The following is a 25,339-nucleotide window of genomic DNA, read 5'->3' on the forward strand; positions in this document are numbered from 1 at the left end:
TATCTCCTAGTTCGATGCCTCTCTCTCCTGATAGTCCTTCGCTACTTGCTCCCTTGTACGCCCAGCTTCACATAGTACTTGTAGGATCAAAGTAGCATAACACTATACAAGAACATGGATCTATAATCATAAACAATCTAGGATCAGATGTAAATTGACCATACAAATGCATAAAACATAAATGACACAAGAGTATGGAGGAAAACTTGAATAGCTTTTATTGATAATCAAGAAAGAGCCAAGGGAGTTACAACCAGTTCTTCTAACCCAGCATCATCCTCTCATCAAGTAAGCCCTTCTTCACCTCATACAAAGCTTAGATCACCCAACACTACGATGTTGTCTGAATAAACCAATAGCAATTCCTTACAAGATGCAAAATTCTAGCCTCTGGATCTCTGGGATGAGGGATCCATATACAGATATCTGTAAGGGAGATGAGTTAGCTTGTGATTTGATTAGTGTCTTCCCTCTGATAGTTCTTACTTCCACTTGGAGATTGATGATCTCTTACTCATCCTTGGTCGAATTCAGAGAGGCAAGTGTCACAGGAGAAGTTTCTGGAAGATTCCATGCCTCTCCACCTCGCAGATTGACACTGCCATTTGTCACTTCTCGCCCATCGCACCCCATAGAAGGGCTTTTTGAAATGCAACGCACCCACAGAGTGTACTTAGGTGAGATGCAACACACTTTGCCTATGGAGCAGCTGAAATGATCCTGTTTTGACCAGTTCTGAGCAGTTTTTCATGGAGAACTTCTGGGAGAAGCTGTAATCATTTGACCTTGTTCCTTTAGGGGTTAGAACAACACTTTTAGGGACTTAGGAGCCCTTGGTTTATGGACATTTTATGCTTGGGGTTGCAGTGCCCAAAAATGTCTATAACAGTTGCCCCCTAAAGCATGAGGTCGTTAATCTTTTGATGTCGGGTGAAATGCTTTATTATGAGGATCCGAAGTTCTTTCAAGCTGGGAGGAGACCTATAATAAGATACAATACAATACATTATCTTCATAATATTTTCATGATCTAGCTGAGGCGGGCATTCCCATGCTCAGCTTTATAAATTAATTTTCATGTACATATGTTAGGCCCCTATACTACTAGTGCAACCCCTTATTATTATTAGTACAACCCACTTATTATATTGATGTACCCATGTAGTTCCCATATTGTTACTATTGTGCCACATAGAAGCCCACTATTGTTATTATTGTGCCCTTACATTATTATTGTTATGTCGGCTCTGATTATGTTATGACCCCTTAGACTCCTATATATACAAAGGAGGTATTTTCATTTGTATCATCCAAGAATTGTTCATTTATGTAATGTAAAGGAGGTTTCCCCCCCGAAGAGGCTGAATTTTAAGGCATTGATCTATCTTTTCTATCTTTTCTTGAGCTGGTTTCATAACATTTGGTATCAAAGCTTTGGATTCTAGGGTTTCGCTGCTCCAAACAGGTCATCGTGGAATTTTCGTTATAACTTTTTTTCTATGACGTTTCAGAAGTCGCAAAAAAAACCCATTTGCGAAGAAATTGCGCTGAACCTGGGGTCTAAATTTCAGAGCTTTTTGCGTGATATTTGCGGAGATATGATCTAAGGAAGTTGGTCTTTTTGCAGACTCCTGAATTACATTCAAAACAGGTGACCTGGGGAAAATCGTCATAACTTTCTTTTTGAGCATTGGATTGAAATTTCGCAAGAAGGTACAGAAAGAGGACGGATTGTAGTTTTCTCTTATATATGTTTTAGAGTCAAAGCTTGAAACAGTGACACGTGGCACTTCATACAAGTTCGCTCTGCTGAACTAGTCTACAATCAGGTCACTGCGGGAGATTGTGCATAACTCTTTCTTGGAGAATCCAATTTGGATCAAACTAGTGGCATTAGAAAGAGGACATAGAAGGCTACTATAGGTTGCAATTTTAGAACTTAAAGATCCAAAAGTACAAAGTTACAGTCGTTTCAAGGTCGAGTTCATAAAATCAAGAAAAAGCAAGATGAGGAAGTTTGATGGCAAGGATCCGGTAAATTGGATACTTCAGATGGAGCAATATTTTTATCTACATGGTGTACAACTGTTACAAAAGGTATGTATTGCATCTTCATATTTAGAACCAGATCAATTTTTATGGTACAAAGGGCTTTGTTCTCGTAAACAACTTGTTACGTGGTCAATTTTCACGGAGGAAATGATAGCACATTATGAAGATACAAAGAGCAACACCTTCTTTAGAGCAACACCACAACAATTGGAAAGAGTAAAAGGGCTTTGTGACATAGTGGAAAGTAAAATTATGGAAACCAGGAAGCGTACCCCTCACAACTATAAATATGGAAGTGTTGTTTCTCCTAGCCTTCCACAACCTACAAGGGTTACACCACAACAATTGGAAGAAAAGAGAGAAAAAGGGCTTTGTTACAATTGTGATAGCAAATGCACTAAAGGTCATAAGTGTGCTGAGAGGAAATTATTTTACATAGACTATGAAGAGGAGGAAGAAAAGGATCAAGAAACATCAAAAGAAGAAAATATATGCCAGGACCCCACCCCAAAGAAAGAAGAAATGAATCAGACCATATCTTGTAAGGCATTGGCAGAAATTACCAATCCTCAAACTCTCAAGATAAAAGGACATATCAAGAATAAAAAGGTGCAAGAAGTGAAAGATCACATTGAGAAAGAAGAAATGAACCCAACCATATCTTGTAATTCATTGGTCGAAATTACCACTCCTCAAACTGTCAAGATAGAAGGACATATCAAGAAGAAAATGGTGAAAGAAGTGAAAGATAACATCGAGAAAGAAGAAATGAATCCAGCCATATCTTGTAATTCATTGGTCGAAACTACCACTCCTCAAACTATCAAGATAGAAGGACATATCAAGAAGAAAAATGTTCAAGAAGTGAAAGATCACATCGAGCATCAAGAAATGAATCCGACCATATCTTGTAAAGGATTGGAAGAAATTACCACTCCTCAAAATCTAGAGATAGAAGGATATATCAAGAAGAAAAAGGTTCAAGCAGAGAAAGATCACATCGAGCATCAACAACAAGTTCTCCAACTTTTAAAGGATAACACCACTTCAGTGCAAAATCAAACGAAAAAACAGGTAGATAAACATCGTAGTGAAAAATGCTTTGATGTAGGTGATTGGGTATTTTTACTGCTACATCTCAAGCAAGCTACTTATGAGAAGGAAATGTTGGCAATACTACATGCACTTAAAAGATGGCGACCTTACCAAATGGGAAGACTCTTCAAGGATGAGGATGTGGAAGCATTGTTTTGTGCTATTTCTATTATCCAACCAGATTGGATAGAGGAAGCAAGGGATGAATGGAATAAGGACGAAGAAGTATGGCCATTTATTCAAAAGTTGCAAAAGATCCCAATTCAAACAATATTGCCAGAAATTGAAGAAGAAGGAAAAATCATATTGGAACTTGGAGCAGTCATAGAAACAAGAACCCGACAGCTACAAAATCAATCAATTTCAGAGTATCTCATCAAGTGGAAGAACTTACCCGCTGAAGATTCCACATGGGAGGACAAGAATTTTATACATAAGCATCGAGAACTACTCAAGCATTGAGGACAACGCTTTTTGAAGGAGAGGGGCATGTTAGGCCCCTATACTACTAGTGTAACCCCTTATTATTATTAGTACAACCCACTTATTATATTGATGTACCCATGTAGTGCCCATATTGTTACTATTGTGCCACATAGAAGCCCACTATTGTTATTATTGTGCCCTTACATTATTATTGTTATGTCGGCTCTGATTATGTTATGACCCCTTAGACTCCTATATATAGAAAGGAGGTATTTTCATTTGTATCATCCAAGAATTGTTCATTTATGTAATGTAAAGGAGGTTGCCCCCTTGAAGAGGCTGAATTTTAAGGCGTTGATCTATCTTTTCTATATTTTCTTGAGCTGGTTTCATAACAACATAGGACAGACAATCGTTTGAGTGTAGACTGATGATTCTGGTAGAGTAATCATCCCTTTGATTGGATGATTATCTATGCAGCAATGATGTACATTTGATGTCTTTATTTCCCTGAACATATATCGCAGCCCGGATGGATGAAACTAGATCTGGGGTCTTCAATCTCATTCGATCTTCACTCGAAGTACAAGTCTATCCATGTGAGAGATGTTCTGGAGTCGAACATGGAAAGACATCACCTGATTACCAGCCAATGATGTAAGCTATTAACAGGCGCGAGAGGAATCGCCGATAATGATAATGACCTTCAAGGTATTGCAGTACAATTCACGTGGTGTGAATAAAGGACTTGGCATCGAACACCACACAAAATCTTTCGGTCGAAGGTCATTGATGTAAACCTGTCGCCGGAAGTGAGAAACTTGCCATTGAGGCATGCAAGATTCAAAGTACTGAACGGGGTGTTCCTAGATCGACTTCTTGGATAATGAGCTGATGTCGACAAGAAGCGATCCGTCATAGGAGGGCCTTAATGAATCCCACATCAATGACACGGAATGGAGCAAATGATTTTAATGGAGGTGAAAACGATCTGGTGATATAAGGTTCAGGGTGGCGGTCATGAAAGAATGGAGTGTAAATGTATTGTAGCGGGTGAGACACAGGTGAATTCTCTGAATGACTTCTCTTGAACATATCGGTGAAACTGACGTGATGGATTGGTAGCATTAACCCCAAATGTGGATGGTGTGATGGGACCATGGTGATGTGACCGGTGAATGAAACAACCCAACCCGACTTGGATGCGGAGTGAAAGTGTCATGTTCAAGAGCGACTTGCTACCAACAAAGTTTCTTCAAGTTTTCTTCCCAATTTTTCCCCAGTCATTGCTGACCAGTACCTCTTTATTTTTGTCAAGCTTGAGGAGGATAACATATTCTTGTTCTATAATTTTCCCTTTGGGCAAACCCATCGCTATGTTTTAACGAGCCTAGCGATAGTGAAACTCGTTCTTGTCTGCTATGGACAAGTTTGTCGCTATTAAGTTTTAACGAGTTTAATGACAAAGATAACTCGGTCCTTTTCAATTTTAGAGAGTTTGAAAAGGGACGTAAAGGAAACTCCAAAATTCCTTTTCGGTCATCTAATCCCTTAAGTCCGAAAAGGTATAAAACAATACAGGAGGGATGAATTTTCGATACTTTTAACAAGCCGAACAAAACAAGCGCTCGATCTTTTTGTGTAATAATCCCTTAGGTCCAAAAAGATTAAAATGTAAAGGAGGGATAGAACTTCCGGTCCCTTTAACGAGCTAGTGAGGCCAATGGCTCGGCAATCTTTTCATATTTTACGAGTCAGTTGAAAAGAGCTTAAAGGAGACTCGTCTTTTGAGGAACGAGTGATAAAATTGGGTAGCAGTTGATTCCAGGTAAGGTTTGGAATTTTCCAATCATGGCAGTGTTACAAGGATGGCTAGTGGGATCACTCTTCGCAGCTGTTCCTCAAAAGGGGTAAACAATCAAATGGAGGTGAATGATCGGCCAATACAGAGTGGAGGTGATGATGAGAACACGACCAAGGCTTTAAAGGCTAAAGTACTACATTCACGACGGTTATTTATCGGGAAATAGTTCATTTTTTAATGAGCTTAAACGCGGGGAGAAACATTTGCTCATGACTTATGTTTATTTTTTAACGAGCTTGAACTATGTGCTAAAACTGCTCGATACAACGGTCATTTTTTGATTTTACCATAAATAGCTTTGTTCTTTCAAAGATTGTACTACATTTTCAATTGCTTCATCAAACTAGTTAGAAATGAACAATATATGTTTGAAAAATGAGTTAGAACACTAATATTTTACTCGAACTACGTAAAAAGTAATTTAAAAGTGCTTTTACCTCTCACTTTACCATTTCATTTGAACTTTGGTTTGTTGGAGCTTTGGAGGTGCTTTTCCCCCTTGATTTTCATCAGCTAATTCCGGGAGATTCTGTGGACGATTCTCGGCACCGTCTGGACCAGGTAGGAGCTAAACCTGAGCTCTTTCATTTCATGCTTTCCATTTTGCATTCTGAGCTTGATTCCTGGTTTTTCTGAGCCTCTGGGGTTTGAAAAACTCACCCTGGCTTCAGCGCACCCCTTGTGTATCGAAAGGTGCGTTGGATGTTAGCCTGTCTACTGGCTAACTGACATGCAACGCACCCAGAACACTACTGTAGGTGCGATGGGCGCAAGGAAGGAAGTTTATGCACAGTTTTTGATGGAAATTTTGCCTGTCTCTCACCAAAATCAGGATCTAACTCTTCTCTTGTTTGTTTTCAGATATTTTTGGAGCAAGATGACTATTACATGGCAAGAATGTGAGCATGAAGAAGAGGACATGCTTTCTTTACATGATCCAGTTACAGTAAATGCATTGCGAAACTGTGGCTTGCTGAAGTTTTTCCGCATTTCTAGCATGAGACAACATATCAACTTGCTGCAGTATTTGCTCGATGCTTGGGATCCTACCAGCCAGGTGTTCCAGATTAGAGGAAAATCCATCCCATTGACTGTAGTGGACATCTATTTCTTGACCGGCTTATCGAGGCGGGGTGCCCCCATCACTTTATCAGGTTTGGCCCGAGGAGGTGAATCTGTGAGAGATTGTGTTCACAGATATTGTAGAGAGGGATCTCAGCCGAGTAAAGATGGCAAGATCATCATCTGTGACGTCACTGACAGGTCCCTGAGGACTATTCTGTTTACTTTTGGTAGGATGGCTGGTGGTGCGGCTCTTCATGTAGCCAACCGATCTTATATGCAGTATGCCTTGGAATGTCTCCAACCGAAGGTGTTCAACTGGTGCGATGCAGTACTCCTTGTGCTAAAATAACAGTTGACCAAGGTGAAGAGTGGGAGGTTGAAGAACTTTGGGTATGGTTCTATCTTGACCGCCTTCGCCTTGGAAAAGATACCACTGATGCAGCCGCAGTATATTGCACTCGATTTACCTTCACCGACTGAACGAAGTAAACAGAGATGGGTCGACCATATGTCTAGGCATGCTTGTCAGTCTCAGATTTCCTTTTCTGATACCTTCTTTGGGTGGTTTGATCGTCAGGAGATGGTTTATTCCGAGTATCCATATGCTGGTATGGAATTCCGGGGTGACCCAGATTTAGTACTACCGGCTGGCAAATAGTGGGGTGCCATTGGTAAATTCTTTGACCATATTCCTGTTTATCGTTTTTCTTTTATAATTTCCTTGTGCTTTATTCTATCAAGACTAATCAAACTCATGTGTTCATGCAGATGTCGGTCCCGTTTGACCAGTAGTACACCTGAGAGTGCCAGCTGCTGCCCCAGCAGGAGAGGTTGTTGGAAGGGCTATCCTTCGCGACCTCGATGTGGCCGAGACTCTCATAGCATTATAGTACCAGGTCAAAGGCCTCACTCTCGGTATTCCAGATGTGAGGACTAACGAGCTACCCTTGAGGTTGCAGCAGCATACTACTGGTGTGCTAAGACGATGGACTCGGCTCTTATGCATGATCGCACAGGCTGTGACTTGCTATCATGAGCACCATTAGACTAGGGTGCCCCCTAGCGTTTTGAGTTTTGGGTCATTTGACCAATTTTGTCTTGGTTACAGAACATTATGTGTAAACCATAAACAGTTATATATATTTTTGATTTTCGGAGTTTTATTTTGGTTAAGTTACATGATCCAAATGCAAATATTGATGGGATGCTTCTTTTTATAAATGTTGCTAATGTCTATCTAACACATAATTAAATAGATTGGTACCATATGGGCTTAGTACTCTGAACAAAGCTCTTGCTTACTTAAGCTATACCAGTTCCATTCATTATGTGAAATCAGTGCTATATGTTATCAAGCTGAAATGGTGAACATGATGCTTTCACTATCAGTGCCAATGAGTCAGTTAATGTGTTTAAGCTTCTGGAAATATGTTGATATTGAATAAAATCAAATTGCCTTTCCAAAATCTTAACCCTTAGGAACATGCAATAAATAGCTGGATTTCGGACAGAGTAGATACCAGTGAGTTGTAGTATGACAAGTTGTGAGTCTAGCTTGACAATCAGTCAGCATATACCATGTGTGATGGCATCAGAGAGAAGTTCTATCAACGTGCTATATTCAACGATGTTATTCGTTGATCGACCAATACATACCCCTCTGAAACTTACTAACTCGCCGCTTGGATCAAAAATGGCCCAGGCCGCGGAAGATAGGTTCTGCGAACTACGACTCGCTCTGTCGGTATATCCAACACATGACTCCAATAGGTTTGACATCTGCAATAAATGTAAAAAGTGGATTACTTCACCAAAACAAATACTTTAGTGAAAACAAAAACATAACAAAAGCATATAATTTACTATACTGAATCACACATAGTAACGCTTGAGGTACAACCCGTTACGAGGTTGTGCCAGTGGAATCCCGTCATAATCCATTAACTCGTAGGCTCCTTTTGCTATCACTCGCTTAACAACATAGGGGCCCATAAAGACTTGAATTTACCTGCCCCCAATTTATCGGATTCTTGGTCATAAAGCAAGACCAAGTCACCTTCTGAGAAGACATGGGGTTTGACATTCTTGTCGAACTGCGCCTTGACTCGTTTCTTATGGGCTTCATTAGCCAAAGTGGCATCACGACGGGTTTCATCCAATTGGATTAGTTCCAAGAAACGAGCCTCCTCTTCTGAAGTCCCGAGGAGAAGGTCAATTGCGAGTTTGAGGGATGAGATTTCACATTGGATTGGTAAGACTGCTTCTAGGCCATATACCAGTTGGAAAGGTGTAAACCCGGTTGCATTCCTTACCGCTGTTCGGTAAGCCCACAAGGCTGAGTACAGGATTAGGTGCCAACTTCTTTTGTGAACTCCAATCATCCTTTGCAGCATGCAATTCAGGACTTTGTTGATTGCTTCAACTTGTCCGTTGGCTTGCGGGTAATATGGAGTAGAGCTGTCATGAGACAACCTAATTTGGCAGCTAATTCGACCATCATGTGATTGCGAAAATGCGATCCATGATCTGTGACTATAGCTTGTGGGATGCTGAATCTGGAGACTACATGATTGAAAAAGAAGAGGTCATCTGTTTCACCAGTATTATCTAATGTAGGCATCGCCTCGGCTCATTTGGTAAAATAGTCAACTGCGACTATGATATACCCATGCCCCCCGGTCGAGGTGGGGTTACATGTCATGAAATCGATGCCCCGTTTGGCGAATGGCCCAACAGCAACTATTTGCTGTAGAGGTGCGGGTGGTCTTTTGGTTTTGCTATCAAAAATTTGACAAGCATGGCAACTTCTGACTGTGGTTATGCAATTTTTGAACATTGTTGACCAAAAGTATCCTGCTCATAAAAAATTTTGCGTTGTAGCATAACCGGATTGATGCCCCCCACACGCGCCTGAATGGTAATGATTCAGGACTTTTTCGGCCTCCTCATGGGTGAGGCACCTCCTCAGAATTGTATCGACACCACAACGGTAAAGTGTATCACCGACAATCATGTAGTCTTTTGATTAGTATCGAATACGTTTTTGTTCGGAGCGAGAGGTATTGGGCCTATATTTTGGGGTTTGGAGATAAATGATTATATATCCATACCACAAATTTCTTGAAGATATCAGAAACATATTTTCGTCCACGATTGTTTCTTCAGATGTTTCATCGTTGGACGACGATGGGAGATCGCATAATAATTCTGCAAAAACCAAAGCTTTCTTTGACTTGGATTTTACAAATTCCAGATCAAACTCTTGTAGAATTGCTATCCATTTTGAATATTCCCCCCCCCCCATCAACTGTCGCGACAATATATAAGTCATGGGGTTGCAATCTGACAGAATGGTAGTTTTTTTGAAAGAGGACATAGTGTCGAAATCTCTGTATCGCTTGAACAGCTGCGAGCGCTAGCTTTTCAACATAAGAATATTTTCTTTCTGTATCATTTAAGTTCTTACTTAAATAATATATAGGATGTTCAATTCCGTTGTCTTCTTGAACTAAAACCATTGCGATGGTTGTATCCGCTGCAGCCATATACAGGTTAAAGCCGTTTTGATAATCAGGAGCGTACATTAATGATGCTTTCATTAGGGATTCTTTTAAAGCATCAGAGGAAGCTTGCGCAACTTGATCCCAGACAAAGGGTACTTTCTTTTTCAAAAGACGTGTATAACCTTTAGCAAGTTTGACGTAATTTGGAATGAATCTCCTTAGAAAGTATGCTTTCCCTTGGAGTTTCTGAATCTGAAGCAAATTGGAAGGTGGAGGCAAATTTATGATTGCCTGAACCTTACATGGGTCGAGACGAATCCCATCTTTCGAGACTACAAAGCCAAGTAAACGACCAGAACTAACACAAAATACACATTTGTGTGGATTGAGTCGTATCTTGTAGTGTCGACAACGTAGAAATATTGCTCTTAAATGTTGCATATGATCAGTCTGCTTTCGCGAATGAGCCAGAAGGTCGTCTACATATGGTTGAACGATGTTTTTGATGTCATGGAAGGCATAATTCATTGCCCTCTAAAATGTTGCCCCTGCGTTCTTTAAACCAAAGGGTAATTTTTGATATGCGAATGTGCCCCACGGACAAATAAATGCAGTCTTTGACTGGTCCTATGGGTGGATATTTATTTGATTATACCCGGAGAATCCATCCATAAATGAAAAGATTTCACATCCGGCACATTCATCAATTATCTAGTCGATGAAGGGTGTAGGGTAGTTGTCTTTTGGACAAGCTTGATTTACATCCCTATAATCGACGCACACTCTAATTGTTCCTTGTTTTTTCATAACAGGGACAATATTCGATACCCAATCGGTTAGAGGAATGGGGTAAATGAAACCAGCATGGAGAAGTTTTTCAACTTCTGCCTTGATGGCAGCGGCTTTCTTGGGGTGCACCTGCCATAGCTGTTGTCGTACTGGTTTGACATCTGGATACATCTTGATTTCATGTTCAATGATACTCGAGTCAATGCCTGGCATTTCATTATATGACCAAGCAAAGACATCTCTGGATTCACGAAAAAGAGCATTATATATTTCCAGTTCTGAAGGAGAACAACATTTGCCAACGTAAATATTCTCTACAACATCTGTTTTGTTTGAGATATTTATGGTGATAGTCTCTTCAATGTTGGACAAGTTTCACTCGGAATCCATTGTGTTTACAGTATTTGATAGAAAATCAAAAACTGAAGGATGAAAAAGGTCATCAGGAGTATTTTCTTCACAATCCAGAAGAAGGGAACTATGGTGGTAATCTTCCCATGGTGCCCCTTCAATTACCATTGATTGAACAATCCCCTCGTCAGTGACATGCACTCGTGACCAAGGATCTGAAGGGGTGCCATATTCCTTAGACCTATCTATCCAAACGCTTGATGAGAGTTGATTTGGGTTTGCCTCCCATGCTAGGAACATTGATTACTACAATATTTCTGTTGGGCTTGGAGGCAACTGCGCATGATCGATGTTGATATCATTTCCTGAGATCTTTTTAATTGAAGATATCATATTGTAGGTTCCTACCGACGCTACTTCCCCCAAATTGATTGGAGGTGGAAGGGCAAAATTTCCCATTAATATAGGGTCTTTTAGTAGGCCTACTCCGATATTTTGAAGCGAATGGGAGCTTCCATGGATCATTGGAATGCTTCTCGTAACTTGAGAACCATTGGGGAGGAAGTTCTGTTGATCGACGATTGCAATCCCTCCTTGAAAGGGAAATGCAATCTTCCTAAAATAGGTCGACACAACAGCAGCCATTGCATATATCCATGGTCTTCCCAGTAGGATGTTGTAATCGAGATTTTCGTCGATTACTTCAACATCTATTTCTACTGTTTTCCCTCCTAGTTCCACCTTCAAGTTAATTAGAATACCATATGGGGTATATGTTCCTCCGTCAAATGCTTTTAATGTCGTCGAAGATCATGACAAGGTTGGAGATCCTAAATTTTTCCAACAACTCATCGACATAATACATGTAGATGCCCCCTCATCAATAATCATTCGATGAACATTTTTGTTGAGGGATTTCACTTGAACGAGGAAAGCTAGTTGAGCTGGTAACTGAGGATCGTATCCTTTATGATCAAAGGATACAAGATTGGAATCCTTTGGGTCTATCCCATTGATGGCTGATAATAAAGCCTGCTTTTGGGATGGGCAATTTTGCAGTACCTCAAGCGTCGACATAGCGGATGGCGATTGGGCCAAATATTCCACTATATTATAATGTTGTGCTGCTCTAGCACGAGGATTAAACGTCGACTTGTGTACTACTCCCTTTGGCGGTTTTATTGTCAACTCAGGAATGGTGGGCGGCGCAACTTCTGTCGAAGTTGTTGTCGAACTACTAGGTTGATCTTTATCCTTGTTGTTCGATAGCTGTGGATTCCCATAATCTTTGTTCCTTGTCGATATCAAAGCATCATTTTGCTGTTTGGAAACTGACAACATCAACACTTGAGATGTGGAAGCATTTTCACTGTCAACTAGATTTGTTCTTGGATTCGGAAACAGATCAGTTAATACTGCTGAGGTCTTTGTATTCTTGAAGAATTTTTTAAGCTCAGCTTTATACGAACAATCTGATGTCCAATGATCCTCATCGCATATAAAGCATGGATGATTTGGTTTCATATTTCCAGAAGGGTTTGCAAAAGATTTTTCAGGTGATGATTCTTCCTGTTTCTTCTTTTTCCCTTTGCCTTTCTTCTTGCCCCCTGGTTGCTTGGTTTCTTTGCCTTTATCTGTCGATACGACATTTACTTCCGAGGCAAGAAGTTCCTCTTTTGCATTTTTACTGAAAATCTTACGGGCCTTTTTAGATGTAGCCTTTTTCGATTTCGTCTCTGTTGCGCCAATCATGCCATCGTCGGCATGAGAGTCATTGTTTGATTTAGGAGGAGGAGGGACTGAGAATTCTAGTCTAGGAGCGTCAAGTATTTTATCGTAGAGCATGCCAGACTGAGTGTAAATCAAGTCCAAATATTGTGCACGAGCAATAACCTTCTCTTCGGTGACGACTCCCCCTTTTGCCACATCTTCCATGATGGAAGGTAATAATGACTTAATAAACCATTCAGCTAAAAGCTGATCAGGAACATACGTTTTTACCATTCTACGATGACGTTGCCACTCATGTATATGATCAGATATGTGATTGGCCATTGTTTGTTTGAAATTAGTAAGAAGTTCTGTTCCTGTTTCGTACCTTATCAGTAACTGAAAATGGGTTAAAAAGGTTGTGGCTAGGGTAATGAAGTTGTCAAATGAAGCTCTGGGCAATTCAATATACCATTTTGTTGCTGGACTAGTTAACGTCCTCTGAAAAAGGCGAAGCCTAATCAAATCATCGTTTAGGGTGTTTGATGAACACCACAGATGAAAGGTCATCACATGATTCGACGGATCTTCACCCGGATTTCCATTAAATTTAGGAATATCTGGTGGAAGTTTATGCGGAATCGCTGGCCACCAAGGGGTGTAAGCGATTGGATCGTTTGTTAACCGATTTAAATTAGGTAACTCTAAAGTCACCACGAAGGGTAACTGTTGATTTAGGTTAGGTGAAGCATACCCAGGATAAGATGGGATTGCCTGAGTAGTTGGTCTTTGCATACCAGCATAATGCATTTGATGCTGGTAACTTTGGTAAGGTTGGTGGGCATGACCATTGTAGAATGGTTGATTTTGACCATTTTGAATATACGACTGCCCACTATTTGCAAAGATTTGTTGCTCAGAACCTTGGTATACTTGTTGGAACTGCGGTTGTTGGTATTGCACTAGCCATGGTTGTGAAGCCATGTGCTGTTGCCAGATACTAACTGTTTGACCAAGATGAGGGGTAATTGTACCCATTTGAACCTGTGTCATTCCACCAGTCAACAATTGTGGTTGAGTTGTAGGGTCAAGAGGCTGTTGCATTACAACCTGAGAAACCTGAGGTTGGCATACAACAGGTAGCGCTCGAACTTACGACACCATCACAATAGCTGGCGTAGTTGGTATACTTGACATAGGTAAACATTGTTGCATCGAATATACAACTCTTGGTTATTGAGGTAGTATCGGTACCCAACCGCTTGACGTAATTCCAACATAACTCGAATTTTGTTGTGAACTCGCGTATGGCTGTCCTCCCATAGGGGACAATGAAAGGGTATACTGCCCCCCATACGGCGGTAATCCGGTACTTAAGGGGATGGTTTGCCCTTGAGGACCGGACTGCCCAAATTGACCTCCAAATGGATCAATTTTTTGAGACTCAACATAAGAGTTTCCAGATATTATTCCGGATGAACAAACAGAAACAGACCATACCGTCGAAATAGCCCCTGAGTGGGCTCCTTCTAGTGATTGAGAGCTAGTTGGGACATATGGTATACCGGTGAACATTGTTGGAGTGATAGCAGGAAGTTCTACCGTCGTTGTGTCAGACGACACAGTCCTAGATGTTGACAGTTGTTCAGACATTTCTAGTCTATCCAAAAGATTACCTAGCGATTCTACAGGAGCTTCCGCTGGTGGTAGACTAATTTCTGATGAAGAAGGATACTGAGTGATCCCGACTCCAAATTGCGATGGAGTGCTAGATGGAGGATCCTCCACAATCTCTTCTATAGAAATTAGACCAGGTGGAAGGGGTAGACTGTTAGGTCCGTAGAATATTTCTGGTGCCGAAGAAGGTATAGAATCTGCAGCGACAGATGTTTGGGGAATAACACTCTCCGAACTGGTTGTAGATGGAACTGGTTCAGTGATACAAGTGTTTACCCTCATACTAGGATCAGTACTACTGTCCTTCGGTGGCTGTTGAACTTCTTCTGTAAAGGCAGGGATACTAGAAATGTTTGGAGTAACCGGAGTCTCTCATGTTGTTGGAACACTTGTTCTAACTTTACCAGGAGATTTGGAACCGGTTAAACGAGTTCGCTTTGTCCGTAATAGCTTCGATTCCGGAGACAAAGACGGTTGACTCGTAAGCCTCCGCGAACGACAGGGTTTCAATTGACTTTCTTCCATGACTGTGGATTACTTGATCAACTAAAAATCAAGGGGAAGTATGTTTCCAAATTAGATGAATTTTAGACGCTTTGACACAGCTTGTTTTTTCGATTTTTAAGAGTCGAGAAAAAACCAAAGATGACTTTAGTCGCCTTCGATTTTTAATGAGCCTGAAGTGACAAGAGCTCAGATGGACCTTTTCCGTTAAGGAGTCTGAAAAGGAACGAAAGGGACTGCTCTGGAAATCTAGGCAGAGGGATTACCAAACCAATCGCAAAACTGCAGAATACATTTTATGGTACGGCAGTCAATCTTCCCGAATGTTGTGTTCAGTGCATTGCGATCGATAGGGCGGTAGACACAGCTTCCTATGGATAAAGGATTAAGCCTATTATGGTCTCTCGAAATATACTCGACAGTATGTGGGAGCACAAGTCCGTACTGGCACTTATTGTCTCAAAGTGGAGGAATCACCCAACCATCAGTGAGAATAACAGTTACCAGGCTTTACAATGCTGGAATACGTCTCTAGCCTAGACTTATAGATGTTGTGCATTAGGTTCCAAAGCGTTGTTAGATTCATTATATTTATTTTATAGTTGATCTTGCTTAAGAAATTTGCCTTTCAGGTTCACCGCGAGATGTAGATGTACAATTCCTAAAATGCAATCTAAGATGATAAACAGTCTTTTATCTTCTTTGTGCAATGAAAATCCTAGCTACTAAGGAAAGAGAGATAGTATTCTTTCACAAAGAGCAAAGAGCACACACTAAATGCACTGTCCTAAATCAAACCAATCAAACAGTCTAAATGCAAATGCACATGCATGTATTTGTTTTTGGCTTTCTTAGTATGTGAATGATAAAAATAAAGCTAATGCGCAAATCTGAATTACTTTTCAAGCGACAGTTACTAACAAGTTTCTTTTCAAAATAAAAAATGAAGACAATCACAACACTTTACGATTCAGAAATGAATACTTGCTTTCGACGCTAGAAAAACTACAAATTCAGACCAAATACAATAGTAACAGGGTAATCGACTATCAAGGGCAACCAAACTCTCTCCTATGACTGAAAATGACACTTGCGACACTTTCAAATCAAGAAACGACAATACAATTACGTTACTTTTTGCAAAGGAGAACTGAAAATGACTCAACAAATACACAAAAACATTTACAGTTCTTTTGCACAATGGAGGCAGAATATCAACAAGGAAAGGGGTTTGAAATAGAGATATACTGATTACAAATAGCAAAACTCATGAATAGAACTGAAAAGAATGAACACAGAAACCAAAACTGAGGAACAATGCCTAGTCTGATCAGCGCACCTGTAACACAGTGAACTTGAAATGCAACGCACCTACTACACTCGGGAAGTGTGCTGAATTTCAGATTCACAGAACAGAGCCTGCGCTGGGCCAGAGATGAGATGTTTCTCGGGTTCCAGGTCACAGTTTGTAGTTCATTTCAGGGGTTTTGGCTGAGAAAATGGTAATCAGTAAACAAACAATTAGGGGTAGATCTAAGGAGGTTACTAGAGCTACCACTAGGGCAATCAAAGAGTTTGTAAATTAGTTGTTTAATTCATAAACAAATCTCGGAGATTGACTGAAGCGGCATTTATCTACTTTGCATTTGCATAGAAAATGCAGTTCGAAAGCTACCTGGCTCGACTTCAGGCTCCGTCTGTAAGTTTATAAAATAAACAACAAGGAAGATAAACAAACAACCTAGTCGGTCCCCAGTGGAGTCGCCATTTTGTTACAGGGAAAAGTGTCTACACAGAACTGCTTATCCCACTAAGGTGTGGTAGCTACCTTAGAAACAAACAAAGTAAAGCTACTTTCATTTTTCCTTCATGAAATATAGATGAGAGAAGAACAAAGGAGACCAACCTCTGTCTTGCACTTATCTCCTAGTTCGATGCCTCTCTCTCCTGATAGTCCTTCGCTACTTGCTCCCTTGTACGCCCAGCTTCATAGAGTACCTGTAGGATCAAAGTAGCATAACACTATACAAGAACATAAATCTATAATCATAAACAATCTAGGATCAGATGTAAATTGACCATACAAATGCATAAAACATAAATGACACAAGAGTATGGAGGAAAACTTCAATAGCTTTTATTGATAATCAAGAAAGAGCCAAGGGAGTTACAACTAGTTGTTCTGACCCAGCATCATCGTCTCAGCAACTAAGCCCTTCTTCACCTCATACAAAGCTTAGATCATCCAACAGTATGATGTTATCTGAAGAAACCAACAACAATTCCTTACAAGATGCAAAATTCCAGCCTCTGGATCTCTGGGATGAGGGATCCATATATAGATATCTATAAGGGAGATGAGTCAGCTTGTGATTTGATTAGTGTCTTCCCTCTGATAGTTCTTGCTTCCACTTGGATATTGATGATCTCTTACTCATCCTTGGTCGAATTCAAAGAGGCAAGTGTCACAGGAGAAGTTTCTGGAAGATTCCATGCCTCTCCACCTCGCGGATTGACATTGCCATTTGTCACTTCTCGCCCATAGAACCCCATAGAAGGGATTTTTGAAATGCAACGCACCCACAGAGTGTACTTAGGTGAGATGCAATGCACTTTGCCTATGGAGCAACTGAAATGATCCTGTTTTGACCAGTTCTGAGCAGTTTTTCATGGAGAACTTCTTGGAGAAGTTGTAATCATTTGACCTTGTTCCTTTAGGGGTTAGAACAACACTTTTAGGGACTTAGGAGTCCTTGGTTTATGGACATTTTATGCTTGGGGTTGCAGTGCCCAGAAATGTCTATAATAGTCAGGTAGCTGGAAACATGTGACAGACAATTGTCACTTGCTGCAGAAATTTGTACAGACACCGCAACAACTCTTCTGCAACTTCTGCAAATCAGTAGGTCACGATGAGCACAATTGTCGTAGTTATGGGTTAATGATGGAAAGAACACCCATGTATCGATGCAGATATAAACTCAACCTCCGGATCAAGGCACTGGCAGAGTGTGAGGAGTATATTAGGGGCACAGATGAGGTCGAGGAGAAGGAGGGCCTGCGAGAGGTTGGGGACAAGTAATTTGCTATACTTGTGGAAGACCAGGACACTACACAAGAGAATGTACGAACCTGACACACCTGTCGTGCCAATACTGTACTCAGTTTTACCATGCGATAGAAGATTGACCTGTACTAATAGCTAAAATGCAGGAAAAGGGGACGCATCCTCAGCAGCCTAAACAAAACCTGCAGATGATGAGAGCTGAACCCCACAAAGAGGATCCTAATGTGAATATCATGCTGTGAAGTGGAATGACGATTGGCAAAGATAAGGGAAAGCAACCTGAAGAAAGTGAATGTGTTTGGAAAGCTCTAGAGAAGGAGGTGGGCTTTGATCTAGAGCAGGCAAAAGAAACCTTCATGGAATAGAAGAAAAGTTTCGCTGAGTCTTCTACCTCAGGAAGTCAAGTTAAGCAGTTTGAAGAAATGAACCCATCCATGATTACTACCGTTTTGGAGACCTATATGAAGCTGCTACACAATAGCAAGGCCATGAAAGGTTTGTAGAAGTTGATCAATAAATGCGATGGTAAAGAAAATGCTCCGTAGGGACCGCGCGTGGTTAGGAAAATTGGTAAGCATAAGGCAAGAATAGGGCATGAGATGAGGCTCACCTCACAAATAGGGGAGTATGAATGATCCAGGAGGATCTATCAATCCATTGTGTATCTAGAGAATTCAGGTCGTCTTCAGCTTTGTCAACTTCACCAATGTTCTTTAGTTCTTCTAAGGTTGGTTTCATCGTTAGATATCATGGTGGAAATGTCACAATGCGACAATTTGTTTGATATGGTTCATTAAAGAGGAACATAAGCTATTGTATTTAACCGTGCTTCAAAACCTATGATGGAAAAGTTAAAACTAAATATAAAGACCTAAACCTATGTTCCAAACCTATCGCATTCAAACTATGTAATAAAATCCTAATCCTAAGTTCTAACCCTAGCCTAAACAAACTATCGACATATGTTTTAACATTGCAAAACATTACAATAGACAAATACACATACCTCTAACCGCGCGGGTAGCCTAACCGTGTCTGCAAAAGGTTGGACATGTGAACAGGCATGTGTAAACAACCAAGGTATTTGTAACCACAGTCCAAATCACAAAGGGGTAGCAGACCGTAGCGGAATTTACAGGCACGTGTGAGCAGTTAAGTGATAGTTACCAAAGTGTTCACCATAGCATTCAACAGTCATCGGGAAACTGTTAACATGTGACAGGTTGGAGTTCATCGCTAGCGAAACCATTGTCGGAACCGCTGGGGGAGATCGTAGAGGTGGCATCTGGTGGTTACGCCACCAACAGTCACATGCAATGGTTCCAACCTTTGTCCAGCTAACCTAACTGAAAACCATTTCAGGCTTATCCTATGGTATTTTTCGGTGTTTTTTTGGATGTTTTGTTAAAACTAACTAATTCGGGGACCATGCGACCTAGCCTAGGTGTCATTAAACAACTAGACCGAGGCTCAAACCCATCCAGAAGCAACAAAATTCACCTGGAACTTAGCAAAGGTGGTTTTGATGTACCTGTAGTCCTTTAAAAGGAAATTTTTCCCCATTGATAAGAGGAGAGTGGTTTTGGTTTTTGTTTTCAGATTCTAGAGGTCATAGGGAGTTTTGTTTTCAGTGTAACAGGAGCATCCGGAGTCAGAATTTGGAACCGTGATAGGCATTGGAAAGATGGTTTAGAGAGCTTCCATTTGATAGTGATCAAAAGTGCCTACATGCATATTCAGTTTGATCAAGTCTCTGTGTAATCAAACTCCTTGTTTTCAATCATAATAAAGCAGTTGCCCATCTTGAAAGCCAAGGATAATTTTAGGGGCGAATGTTCGCCCTTTGGCGAAATTAAGGGGTTTTAAATTTTTAGTGGGCGAATATTTTGTATCATAGTACATTTTTACAAATCACCTCAAATAGCCCACCTTATTTTAAGGGAGAGGGTAAAAAAGGTAAATTTAGCCCTTGAAATTAGGACTTACAACCTTCCATTCGCCCATTTTCAAGAACAGGTTTTATTTAAGTGAATCCATTCGCCCATTTTCATGAATAGGTTTTATTTAAGTGAATCCTATGGGCCAAATACCATATTTATAAAAGAGGTATGGTAAATAAATAAAACATTTTTTATATTTACTCCATAAGTCACCTTATATACATGTAAGAGTGTAAACAAATAAAAATATAAGGAAAGTGGAGGTATGGTAAATAAATAAGACATCTTTTTATACTTACTCAAAACGTATGGTAAATAAATAAAAATATAAATACTCGAAAGGTATGGTAAATAAATAAAAATATAAATAAACTAGACGTATCGTAAATAAATAAAACCTCTTTTTATATTTAGTCCATAACCCTCGTTCTATTTATGAAGGCTCAAGAAAGAGGTTTTGTTTAAGTGAATCCTATGGGCCAAATACCATATTTGTAAAAGAGGTATGGTAAATTAATAAAAATATAAATAAAGAGGTATGGTAAACAAATAAAACATTTTTTTATAGTTACTCCATAAGTCACCTTATATTTACGAACACTCAAAAAAAGGGTTATATTTAGGTGAAACGTATGGCCAAAATACTATGGGACAAATACCATGGACTAGATTGTTATTAATACCATGCAAAAAACCATTATTAACCCTAATATTAGAATTAATAAAAATAAAAATGGCACATGGTATTGACCCATGGTATTCACCAAAATGGCACATGGTATTGACCCATGGTATTCATCTGGAATGTAGCCTATTTAAATGGGGGAATTAAATCAGCATGTATCCTATGCTAAGATTCACTAGGACTTTACAAAGTTTTATTATTTAGTGAAAGACTCACCAAGATCTTACAAGATTTTATAATTGAGTAAAATATTCGCCATGCCTGGTGAGAGATTCGCCAAAAAATTATATATGCATATTGTATTATTGATAAAATCGCCTTCCATTTTTCCTATATACCATGGAGATTCACCCATTTATTATATTTATAAATTTAGGGGGGGTTCTTAAAATTTTCCTTGTTGAAAGCGGACCCGGAGATGTAGTCCATCAGGGATGAACTCCTTAATCAACTTTGTTGTCTGGTATCACTATGTTTTTACTATTTTCACTTCTATTATGCATCTTTATTGTGTTTAATTATCTATCATAAAGTATTCTCCTTAAGCAATTTTCCTCGATTTCTGCACTTTCAGCTAACATTCAATTCATTAATGGCTAATCAATTCTACATCAGTTTTAATAAATGATCATTTCAGATCATATAATTTGGTATCATATCAGGTTGTGTTTTTAGAATTTTCCATTGAATGTTAACTAGGTCAAAGTCACAACGAGGAGAAGGAATCCTTGAGCAGATTGATCTAGAGATTGGAAAGAAACGAGTTGTTCATAAGTCGACCATGTCAAGATTTGATGTAGGTGAAAAAACTGAAACTAAGATGAGTGATGAACAATTTCAGCAAGCGTTCTTGACTATGCAGTAGATGTTGGGAGAACTGTATGAAGACAAGAAGGCGAGAGATGCAGCTTCTTCTTCAAAGACATCAAAGAAGGGAAAAGGTAAAGGCAAGGCTGATAAACCACCTTCACCTCCATCATCTCCATCATCATCATCTTCTTCTTCTTCTTCCAGTGAAAAATCTAAAATAGAAAAGAAACCTAAGAAAACATCTCTTTTGAAACTTGATGTGAAATTTGGGTTTCCTATTTATGATGGCGAAATAAATCCTAAAAAGCTAGATAACTGGATTAAGAAGTTAGAAGTGTATTGTCGTATTTAGAACATTTCTAATGATAAAACTAAAATTCAGTTAGCTACACTTAGAATAGGGGGAACAACTTTAATTTGGTGGGAAAGTAAAACTTAGATAGATGTAAAGCAAAAAGGAAAAGTCATCTCTTCATGGTCTAAGTTTTTAAAAGCTCTTAGGAAACAATTCTATCCTTTAGGATACATGTAGGAAGTTGTTATTGATTGGAAACATCTAAGGCAAGGTAAAGGGTAGAGTGTTCAAGAATTTTCTCAGGAGTTCAGAAAGAAAGCATTGGCGCTTGGTATTTCATTGGATACACGTGAAACTTTGTTAAAATACATCAGCATTTTACATTCATATTTGCAGCATACATTATTGATGTTTAATCCTGTTGATTTTGATGAAGTGTGTGTTTAGGCCATACATATTAAATCAGGTGGCAGACCATTCAATTTTTCACTACAGACATTCAAAGAATTTGAAATCAAATATTTCAGTCATAGTAAGGGGAAGAACATTTCAAAGAGAAAGAAATCAGTAATAGCTCAAAAGGAAATACCTACTTGTTCTCATTGCCAGAGAATCGATCATGATGAATCAAAGTGTCGGAAACTTCATCCTAGTCTTAAGCTGAAAAATTTCCTTAAGAAGAAGGATGAAAAGAAGGCAATTACAGTAGTCCAACAAGATCTAGGTTCAAATTCAAGTGATGAAAGGAGGATAACTGCCATGGTTACGATAGGTAAAACTTCTAACACTGGTTCAAGTTCAAAAACTATTGCATCTTCATCAAACCTAAATCCTTCAAATGAGGATGAAAGAGTTGAATTGTTTAACATAAGGATAACTTCTAAGCATACAAAGATAGATACAATTTTTTATAGTGGATCACTGGCGAATTTAATCTCTAAATATTTAGTTAAACTTTTGGGTTTGGAAATACGAAATCATTCAAGACCTTACCCATTAGGATGGCTAAATAAATCAACTCAAATAAAAGTCACCAAATAGTGTCGATTAAGATTTTCTATTACAACTAATTACATTGATGAAGTGGAATTATATGTGGTTCCAGTAGACATATGTGGATTTGTCTTAGGAAGTCCTATCTTTATGATTGTGATGCAGTATTTTACAGGAGAGAACATAAATATCACCTTAAGAAAGATGGGGTTGAATTTATTGTCAGGACACATCAAAACAAAAATCATTTGAATTTAGTTAATGTTAATAAGATGAAGCGATTAATAAGTTCAAATAAAATATTGGTAATCATGTGTGCAAAGGAGCAACGTAACAATCAACATGATGCTTGTTCAAGTTATGAGACTCAGCTTAAAGATAGTTTATTTAAAGAGATAGAAACTATTCTAGTTCTATGTAAAATCAAACATATTACTCATAAGTAGGGAATACAACATGAATTACAGTTTGTGCCTAAAGCTCCTCTTCCTAATTTCAGAATGAATCAATTCAATCCAAGTTTGAAACGTAACAGTTACAGGGATACAGGTCAGTACTGGGGAAAGTCAATGTTTAATTTCTCCTATATTGTGTCACCAGTTCATGTTTCAAACAGTTTGGAAACCTCTTTTAAAGTGGAGAGGAAACCTATTTGTTTTCATATCAAAGCCTTTTCTAAAGCAGTGTCAAAGTGTCTATGGGAAACTTACACATCAGGGGAAAGTTCTAATCAATGGAAACATCATTTAATGAATGAATAAAAAGTGATTCAAACAAATCAACAGCTAATTCAATACTTTCAAAGACAAACTAAGTTGCAATGATTTTCACCTTACATTCTAATGGGTTCATTGCAGCAAGTTCACTTCGTAATCAGGAAGTAGGAAAGTATGTTTAATCAAGTAGTTGGTTTGATGTCAAGAATATCTTTGATTATCTCTGTCATTCCACAAAATAGATTGTTAATACATGTTGATGGTATTGAACAATATCCAGTAGAGACTGTTTTCAAATATGATTATGAATCACTAACTCATGGTTCTTCATGAAAGAAACCAATTGCCATGTTCATAACAAGTTTTTTTCCCATCGTCGTAAGTTGTTCATACTGCAGATGGATGGAATAGGTCACCAAATCAAAATGTGCCATGGTCAGCATCATCAGGGTCATCACTTGCTGGTGGTTGATCGAATGTATTGGTACATCATCAGGTCAAGGTGGAAAGAGAGGGAGTTCTACCCTCATCGACTATTTGTTTAGCCAAACGTTTGTGGTCCAAAAGATTTCAAGTGGAGAGGATTTATCTAGGAGGATCTGTCAGTCCAGTGTATCCAAAGAATTCAAGTCGTCTTCAGCTTCGTCAACTTTTCCAGTGCTCTTAAGTTCTTCCGAGGTTGGTTTCATCGTTAGATCTCATGGTGGAAATGTCACAATGTGACAATTTGTTTGATATGGTTCATTAAAGAGGAACATAAGCTATTTTATTTAACCATGCTTCAAAACCTATGATGGAAAAGCTAAAACTAAATCTAAAGAGCTAAACCTATGTTCCAAACCTATCACATTCAAACAATGTAATAAAACCCTAAGCCTAAGTTCTAACCCTAGCCTAAACAAAATCTCGTCATATGTTTTAACATTGAAAAACATTACAATAAACAAATACACAGACCTCTGACCACACGGGTAGCGTAACCACATTGGATAAAGGTCGGACATGTGAAAAAGCATGTGTAAAGAGTCGAGGTCTTTGTAACCGCAATCCAAACAACAGAGGGTTAGCAAACCATAGCAAAATTCATAAGCACATGTGAATAGTTAAGTGATAGTCAGTGGAGAGTTCACCGCAACATTCAATAGTGATCGGGAAATTTTTAACATGTGACAGGTTGGAGTTCACCATCAACGAAACTGTTGTTGGAACCGGTAGGGAAGACTGCGGAGGTGGCATCTGGTGGTTAGGCCGCCAATAGTCACATGCAATGGTTCCAACCTGTTATCACTGAAAAGATTTCAAAGGAAAAGGGTAAGGTAAGGAAGAATTGGTCTTGGTCATTCTCATGCTCCTTTCATGCGTAAGAAGCACTTGGAAAATTCAGGGTCAGCATACATCAGAGTTCTTTGAAGGCTCAAGCAAGGCAAGTAAGGTAATCCTAAATTTTGATATAGACTACCTTTTGAAGTTTACCTTAAAGAATGGTGTCAAGTTATTTAGTTTTGAACAGCCTCATGTCATATGGAAGAGTCATTACAAGATAAAGAAGCTCAAGACAGTCAAATTTTGGCATTAGAAACTGTGTTTTGTGATTACACAGCAGTTTTGTAGCGCGCTACGAAACTGCTGAAGATGATGCCTAATACACAGCAGTTTCGTAGCGCGCTACGAAACTGCTGTAGCTGCATATTTTGAGGAAGATTGACCAATTTTGAGGGACAAAAGGGAAACCTTTTTGAAAAGGAGTTTCTAAAGAAAGATCATTTACACAATACAAGCAATCCAGCAAGGGCAAAC

Source organism: Pinus tabuliformis, chromosome 7, assembly GCF_031772625.1.
Source record: "Pinus tabuliformis cultivar Carrire ecotype Pingquan chromosome 7, CPIR1, whole genome shotgun sequence".
Classification (NCBI taxonomy): Eukaryota; Viridiplantae; Streptophyta; class Pinopsida; order Pinales; family Pinaceae; genus Pinus; species Pinus tabuliformis.